This window comes from Erinaceus europaeus, chromosome 9 (assembly GCF_950295315.1).
Source record: "Erinaceus europaeus chromosome 9, mEriEur2.1, whole genome shotgun sequence".
NCBI classification, from domain to species: Eukaryota; Metazoa; Chordata; class Mammalia; order Eulipotyphla; family Erinaceidae; genus Erinaceus; species Erinaceus europaeus.
Window position 1 is genome coordinate 102,819,569 of NC_080170.1, and position 9,034 is coordinate 102,828,602.

The 9,034-nt window shown below is 39.7% G+C and overlaps 1 long non-coding RNA gene and 1 pseudogene across 2 annotated transcripts in view; both read right to left on the reverse strand.

Annotated features, from left to right (window-relative positions):
- The window catches only part of LOC132540474 (uncharacterized), a 47,012-nt gene extending 37,978 nt beyond the window's left edge, over window positions 1–9,034 (reverse strand). For both annotated transcript variants that reach the window (XR_009551671.1, XR_009551672.1), the window contains exon 1: window positions 8,941–9,034. This is a non-coding gene — a long non-coding RNA (uncharacterized LOC132540474). The remainder of the gene's footprint in view (window positions 1–8,940) is intronic.
- LOC132540528 (U2 spliceosomal RNA) lies at window positions 8,813–8,896 on the reverse strand (annotated as a pseudogene).

Consider the following 9,034-nt stretch of genomic DNA (forward strand, 5'->3'; position numbering starts at 1 on the left):
AAGACAAAAAGAATTATGAAGTGATACTAGAGAAAAAGATGCAAGCATTTCCTTGGGATCTCAGTGGAAGCAAAGATTGATTCTGCTTGACTGGGGTGGGGAAAGAGGTGACTTTTGAATTAGGGTATTTGCAGAGCAAGAAGGGGCGAACAGTATTTCCTATAGATTAGTGAAAGCATGAGAAAGTGAAGGAATATGGGAGTCCTAGCACCAGGAGAAGGGTAGTGATTGGTGTGAAGAAGATAGGAAGAAAGAAAGTGAGTGTGAAAAAACAGGGAGCCTAGAGAGACAGATGGGGCCAGATGGTGAAGGCCCAAGAAGTTCCTACTTTATCCAATACCATGAGCATCACTGAAGCGGGAGCTTCTAGACCAAAAAGTACAAAAGGGGGGAGGGAAGGGTGAGAAGGATCTAATTGTTTGCCACTGCCTGTGGCAAAGCAAATTCAAATGTATAAAGTAAGAACCACTGCATAACCTTTTTTTAAAAATATGTATGAGACCAGTATGAAGATGAAAAAACAGGAAATAAAATTGAAGCTGGGTCCCAAGAGCAATTTGCAGACAGCTGAATTAGTCAAATAGGGCTGGGTGGTGGAGCATCTGATTGAGAGCACGTGTTATAATGCACAAAGACCCAGGTTTGATCTCTCTGTTTGATTCCTCTGCAAAGGGAAAGCTTCATGAGTGGTGAAACTGTTGCAAGTGTCTCTCTATCTCTCTTTATTTTTTTTTTAAAAATTTTATTACCTTTATTTTTATTGAATAAAATCAGCCAGAAATTGAGAGGGGAAACAGAGATAGAGTGGGAGAGACACCTGCAGCCCTGCTTCACCACTCGTAAAACTTTCCCTCTGCAGGTGGGGACTGGGGACTCAAATCTGGACCTTAGTGCACTGTAGCACGTGTGCTCAACCAGGTGTGCCACCACCTGGCCCCTCTATCTCTCTCCCTCTCTATCATCCCTTTCCTTCTCAATTTCCGGCTGTCTCTATCCAACAGGTAAATTAGATAATTTAAAAAAAGAATTAGTCAAATAAAAATAAGATTACATATTTGAGAAAATTCAAAATAGAGGAAATGCAAGTCAGCACAAATGCAAAATCTTCTGATTATAAGCACTGACCATATAGAGTTCAAAACAGATTTAAGTCTTTCCAGATAGTAACGTATTCCCAAATCCAAGTGTACACTCCATATTCCACTATGAATTCAGAGAGCAATAAAATACAATAGAATCTGGCAAAATAAGCACAGTGGATTCCAGTGTATTACTTCTTGCAATAGTTTACAAACCAGACCAGCTGATACTTAGGAGATGTACAATCACACACACACACACACACACACACACACACACACACACACACACAAAATTCTGGCAGGCATAGATAAATTTGCAGCTTAGCCAAACAAATAATTCACACTTCCTATTCTTCACACTACTTGCCCTGCCTCCTTTTTATCTTGCCATTGCTTTGTATGCTAGGCTTTGAAAATAAAGTAAGCACTTAGCCAGATTTCTTCAATTTAAATGTTTTTTAAAGGGTCAAGAAACATTTAAGAACTAATAAAGCCTTCATACACCCAGCTGTGCACTTACATTGTGCATCCTCTCAGATATGTATTTTCAACCACTTGGAAGTTTTTATGGGGAGGTAAAGGAATGCTTTAGGGAAATGTCTTTTAAAATGGAAAGAAAAAGTGGAGAGTCCAATAGCTGCAAATCAAAGTCATTTTAAATCAGAAAATAATTCATCTCTGACCTAGGCTTTCTTCCTCCCCTTTCTAATACTTTTTGTATTTTCTTAAATAATTCTGTCCCTGCTTCCATAAGTTCATACATGTACTACAAAATCTCTGATTTTCTTGTCCTATAAGGAGATTACTTGGAAAAAAAAAGCAAGGACAATGTGCTATTTTCATGGCAAACAAATTGCTCCTGCTGATTCTGGCCATTAAGTCACTGACTTTGGGTATTTTTCCAGAAGTTTGAAGATAGGCACTATTTACTACTGTGTTCCATGAACCCTCCAGGTTAATGACCTTGGCAGGATGGGTGGAGCCAGTTACGGAAGTCCTTTCTAGTTCTGGAATTCTGTTCTTAGTAAGAGACCAACTGGTGTTGGTCTTAGTAGCCTATTCCAACGAACAGAAAGCCAACTGGCTCAGCCACATTGGGGGCTACATTGAAAGTCACTCCTGTTCTCTTCAGAGATATAGCGACAATCAGACAACCAGAATAAAAATTCTCAAAAAGGGAGCAGAAATCATTATCAGATGATCCTTAACATGTATTTCTTTTTTTTCAGTTTGTGATTTGCTTTGAGTTCAGTAACTACCTACAGACAGTGAAACCAGAATGGAAGATTCCAGTCACAATCCATCACTTGGCAGCCAGAATTTTGACATACTGGAAATGAAACACAAATTCAGGACTTTGGCTGGTGACTCCCTACAGAATAGATCTCAGAAGAGATGTAAAAAGAGTGGTCTGTTTAAAGGTATTTGAAAATCTTCAGGTCACACTGGAGAACAAAGTGTCTCAACTATTCTAAAATAAGAAATAACTGTGCTGGCAATCACAGTCTTGAAAACAAATATTTCACTTTTTAAAATATTTGATTCATCAATTATGTATTGGGCAAAGACAGAAATCAAGAGAGTGGAGTCGGGCGATAGCGAAGCGCAAAGACCAGCAAAACAATCCCGGTTCGAGCCCCCAGCTCCTCACCTACAAAGAGTCACTTCACAGGCGGTGAAGCAGGTCTGCAGGTGTCTGTCTTTCTCTCCCCCTCTCTGTCTTCCCCATCTCTCTCCATTTCTCTCTGTCCTATCCAACAAAAACAACATCAATAACAACAACAATAACTACAACAATAAAAAAAATCAAGAGAGAAGGGGGAGGTAGAGAGGGAGATGGAGAAAAGATATATTCACTTTTAGTGGGGAAAAGTAACAAAAGAAGCCAAAGTCTAAAATTATTTTATTTCTGCCTCAAAGGTTTTATTTAATCAGACTTCATGTCTGCACCATTCTACCCCTTAGGGTGGACTCTATGTTCCACTCTCAATAGAGGATGAAAGAGCAAAGAGAGACACCACAGAACTGTTTCACAACTTGTGAAATTCCCTCAGGCAGGTGCTCCCATGTAATGTCCAAGAACTATAACCTGGGTCCTTGCACATGGTAAAGTGAGTGATCTATAGGATGGATAATCCACCTCTGACTCCCCCCACCGCAAATAGGTTTGTTTGTTTCTTCTCCCTCATGCACAATTCCACCGATTCTGGTGGACATCTTTTTCTTCTTTCTCTCTTTTCTTTCTTTAATTTTTTTTTCTTCTTCTAATTTCAGATAAACACACCTTGGTACCACTTGATCATGTGGTGTCAGGAGCTCCCATGTGGTGTCAGGAGCTCAAACTCAAACCAGCATCCTCAATAATAGAAAGTGTGTACTCTACCAGGTATGCAAAATCTCCTGACCCCTCAAAAATTAGTATTTTGACAAGGGAAATATTTTTCATGGTTCTTTAAAGACCTCCTCATCACTTCCTGTCCTAAGGGTTTTTTTCTTGCTTTTTTTTTTAACTTCAATAAGACATATAATGTCATACTGTGGTAACCCTTTCTATTAGAGGGTCTCAAAGAAAGGTAGTGTTTAAGGGTCCAGTCACAGTTAGATTCAAGGTACTAGCTGTGCTGACTGCCAGGCCCAAGCAGGAACATAGAAAATCTTCCCAGTAATTTGAAATATGAAAGTATGTTTTACCTAAGATCATCTCCTCTGATCTGAGCTCCTCTGACAGTGCAGGAGACACAGAACAGTTGTTGAACTCTGCAGTGGAAAGGACTCAGGAAGGAGGTAGCCATCCTGCACAGTCAGATACAACAAACAAGCTGGACTTGGGAGAGAGAAGGACATCAGGGAGCCTGAGGAGAGGAAGGGAGGTGGTCAGAACAAGGCTGTGGAGGCCTCTGTCTGGGGGAACTTCTGGGAACACACACAGCTCTCACTGGCAACACTATTTTTTTTTAATTTCTTTATTGGGGGATCAATGTTTTACAGTCGACAGTAAATATAATAGCTTGTACATGCATAACATTTCTCAGTTTTCTACATAACAATAGGACCCCCACTAGGTTCTCTGTCATCCTTTCCAAGACCTGTACTCTCCCCCCACTAGCAACACTATTACCCTTCTGTCATTCTGCACTTCCTGCTCACTTCCCCTGCATTATTTCCACTCAGCAGTGACACTTTTACTGAGACCTTGTTCCATACAAGGGCCTCTACTCCAGGCTGAGTGCCATCCCACAAAGTCCCTTCTACACCCAGAACTCTATGAATAATCCATATGGTGCTATTCTGCCCAAGGTGGCAGTTCTAAGTGCATGAGTTTACCTCTCATGGGAAAAAAGTCCTATGAACTGCAGGGAGGACTTCTGGAAGCAGGGCTATGGAGCAGCAGCAGCTGTGTTTCTCTCTTCTCCTCATCGGGGTCAACTAGGAATACCAAGGGAGACTACCTGGGACCGCAACAAGACAAGACTGGAGCAACTTCAAGTACCCACCAGATCACTGGTGAGTATAAACACGTGCAGCTCATTGACAGAGAGGAGCATAGGGAGAGATTGAATGGCTGGTAATAGTCTGGCAGTTTACCAGTTGAGACACCACCTCCAGTCTGTTTCACCAACAAGAGGACTGCTGAAGGGAGGAGAGGACTCCCCTGAGACTCACCAAATGCAACTGTGAGTCTCCATTGCTACTGCCCTCAGAATCTGGAGAAGTGGCAGGGAGGTCCTGTGCTGACACCAGGGGACAGAGAACTAATAAGGAAACTCAGGAGATCTGTACCTCAGTGGCCTAGCAGTGGGGCTGTGAAAGTCTCTTTGCATAACCACTGGATTCTCTCTTGGTCAGAAGTCAGTAATTAAGCTAAGAAGCCTACTTACAGTTTAAAAGCCCTCAGGCTCCCATAGCCTACAGGGAAGAAAAAAGCACAAAAGAAGCTTTTAAGCCACTGAGCTCCAAATCAGGGATTAAAATACTATTGAAACAACTGTCAATTTCCACAACTGTGAACCCTTTAATTACCTTACTTGGACACAAGTCAATCCAGGCAACAGTGATCAGTAATTTGAAAAGTACTGAGAGAGGGACCTCATAACATACTATATAAAATGGTTAAACCAATAAGAAAAAATATTGGAGAAATGAACCAGGACAAGAGTCCAGCTCAAAGCCCCCCAAAGAGTGAAGCACAAAATAATGAGGTCAACATCCAAACACTAGTTAAGGAAATAATCACAGGAGTGAGTAAAAAGTTTGAAAGAATTGTCATCAGAAATGCATAAACAAGAATGAAATCCTGGAAGAAAACACTAATTATCTCAAGGTTATTGGAGAGCTAAAAGCTGAAATAGCTGAGCTAAGAACACAACTAGCTGAACAAGCTAAAACAATGTCATAACAGGGTAACAAAATAGATGAACTACAGAAAACAGTAGAGGGGAGAGGAAATACAATAAGTGAGGCTGAAAACAGAATTATCAAGATCAAGGATGAATTAGAACTAAAAAGGAAGTAAGAGATCTCAAAAAGACATTAAAAGATACTGAAAACAACAACAGAGACCTATGGGATGACTTCAAAAGAAATAATATACACATTATTGGCTTACCAGAGGAAGAAAGCATTCTTCAGGACATGATAGCTAAAAACTTCTCTAGTCTAGACAACATCAAAAACATAAAGATTCAAGAAGCCCAGAGGGTCCCAAACAGAATTAACCCAGACTTAAAGACACCAAGACACATCATATTTAAAATGGAAAGGAATAATGATAAAGATCCTGAAGGCTGCAAGAGAAAAACAAAGAGTCACCTGCAGAGGAAAACCATAAAATTAGCAGCAGACTTCTCTACACAAACACTACAGGCCAGAAGAGAATGGCAAGTTATCTTATTGAGTGCTCAATGAGAAAGGCTTTCAACCAAGACTACTGGATCCTGCTAGACTGTCATTCAGACTAAATAGAGGCATAAAAACCTTCTCAGACAAGCAACAGTTGAAGGAACCAACTATCACCAAGCCTGCCCTGAAAGAAGTTCTGAAAGGTCTCCTATAAACAGTCAGACCACCATAAATAGGCCATCTATCAGAACACTCTAAAAATCTACAAGAATGGAGTTAAAATATCTTCAGTCTTTGATATCAATAAATGTCAGTGGCCTGAATTCACCTATTAAAAGGCACAGAGTAGGAAGATAGATCAGAAAACACAACCCAACAATATGCTGTTTACAGGAAACCCACCGAACTCAACAAGACAAACACAGACTCAAAGTGAAAGGATGGAAAACTACCATACAAATCAATGGCCCACAAAAAAGGGGCAGAAACAGCTATTCTCATATCTGACATGATAGACTTTAAAATAAATAAAATTTTAAAAGATAGGGATGGACACTACTTAATGCTCAGTGGATCAGTCAATCAAGAGGACTTAGCAATTATTAACATCTATGCAATGAGAAGCCATCTAAATACATCAAATACTTACTGAAAGAGCTACAGCAATATATTAACAGCAATACAGTCATAGTAGGGGACTTCAACACCCCACTCTCTCAACTTGACAGATCATCCAGGCAGAAAGTCAATAAAGACATAAGGTAGCTAAATGAAGAGATAGATAAACTAGAACTATTGGACATTTTCAGAGTCATTCATCCCAAGAAACTGGAATACACATTTTACTCAAGTCCACATGGGTCATTCTCAAGGATAGACCATATGTTAGGCCACAAAGACAGCATCAGCAAACTTAAGAGCATTGAAATCATCCCAAGCATCTTCTTAGGCCACAGTAGAATTAAACTAACACTTAACAATCAACAAAAGATTACTAATAGTCCCAAAATGTGGAAGCTCAACAGTAACACTTCTTAACAACTACTGGGTCAAAGAGGAAATAAAGGAAGAGTTCAATGAAAATGAAGACACAGCTATCAAAATATTTGGGATACAACTAAGGCAGTACTGAGAGGGAAGTACATAGCCATACAAGCATACATTCAGAAACAAGAAAAAGCACAAGTAAACAGCCTGATTGTACAGCTTAAATACCTAGAAGAAGAACAAAGGAACCCTAAAGCAACCAGAAGGACAATAATCACTAAAGTTAGGGCAGAAATCAATAACATTGAAAATAAGAAAACCATACAAAAGATCAACAAAAGTAAATGCTGGTTTTTCGAAAGAGTGAACAAAGTCGACAAACCTTTAGCCAGACTCACAAAACAAAAAAGGGAGAAGACCCAAACAAATCAGATCATAAAAGAAAGAGGAAATATCAAAACAGACAATGCAGAAATTCAACGTATCATGTGCGGCTTCTATGAACAACTATATGCCACCAAGCTAGAGAACCTGGAAGAAATGGATGATTTCCTAGATACCTACAAACTTCCAAAATTAAGTAACTAGGAAGTAGATAACATGAACAGGCCCATCACAGCTAATGAAATTGAAACAGCTATCAAGAGTAAAAGTCCTGGACCAGATGGTTTTAAAAATGAATTCTACAAAACCTTCAAAGAAGAACTAATACCTCTTCTTTTAAAAGTCTTCCAGAAGATTGAAGACACTGGAATACTCCCTTCCAGCTTCTATGAAGCCAACATCACTTTTATACCAAAAGCAGACAGGGACACAACCAAAAAAGAAAAATATAGACCAATATCTCTGATGAACATAGATGCTAAAATATTGAACAAAATTCTAGCCAACCAACCAGATACAGCAGTATATTAAAGAGAGTTGGAAGCCGCTTCCCCCACAATGGGTTTCCACTATGCAGGATCCCACGCATCACTGGTTTTCTGTCACATGGTTTCACACACTGGTTGCCGTCACATGATCTCCATCATTTTGGTTTGTCTTCTTGGTGACCTACTCTAATAGGAATGGAAGGCCATTGTGTTTTTTAGAGCAAACCCAGAACTGCCACCTTTGGCATAATAGTCCCTTGGGATTCACAGGCTGTTAGGTATGTGAACAGGGCTGCCAAAAAAGTACCACAAACTGGGTGATTTTAAACAGCAAAAATGTAATGTCTCACGGTCCTGGAGGTTTGCAGTCCAAAATTAAAATGTCAGTATTTTATTTATTTGGTGCCCTCTCCCAATATTAAGTAGCCCCAGTCATTCCTGGAGATGCATCATTGCATCCTGATGATGCTCTAATCTGTCTTCACATGTTGGTCCTATAGAGACACCAGTCATATTCAATTATGTATCCATCCTGCTCAGCCATGACCTGATACTAATTAGTTTTATCTGCAATGTCTCTATGCTGTAATATCTCTGTACTTGTCATTAATTGATTCAATAAGGCAGGATGAATGATAAAAGAATTTTTCCCATAAGGAGTATTGAAAGTTGAAATAATCTACCTCTGAAGCCCATAAATTTGCATTTTACCAAGCAACTTATAAATCTGTGGGGTTGTGTTTTAATAGAAAACCTTAAAGCTAGACAGACATAAATTTAAAAAAAAAACAAATAACAAATAACTATGGGAGTCAGGCGGTATCACAGAGGGTTAAGTGCACTTGGTGTAAGGATCCCAGTTCAAGCCCTGGCTCCCCACCTGCAGGGCAGTCGCTTTACAAACAGTGAAGCAGGTCTGCAGGTGTCTTTCTCTCCCCCTCTCTGTCTTCCCCTCCTCGCTCCATTTCTCTCTGTCCTATCCAATGATGGCATCAATAACAACTACAACAATAAAACAATAAAGGCAACAACAGGGAATGAGTAAATAAATAAATAAAATAAAAAGACAAATATTTTTTACTATACTTGATCTTAGCCAAAAGGCCGAGAAGCGATAATATTTTTTTAAATAATTACATAAAATAAAAATGTAACTTAACTGTGCTGAGAGGAGTTTGATGGCCTAATGGGGTGGTGTCAGGTAGAGAGGCAGGAGGCCAGCTCCAAGGCTCCAAGGCCTTGGAGAAGTGGTTG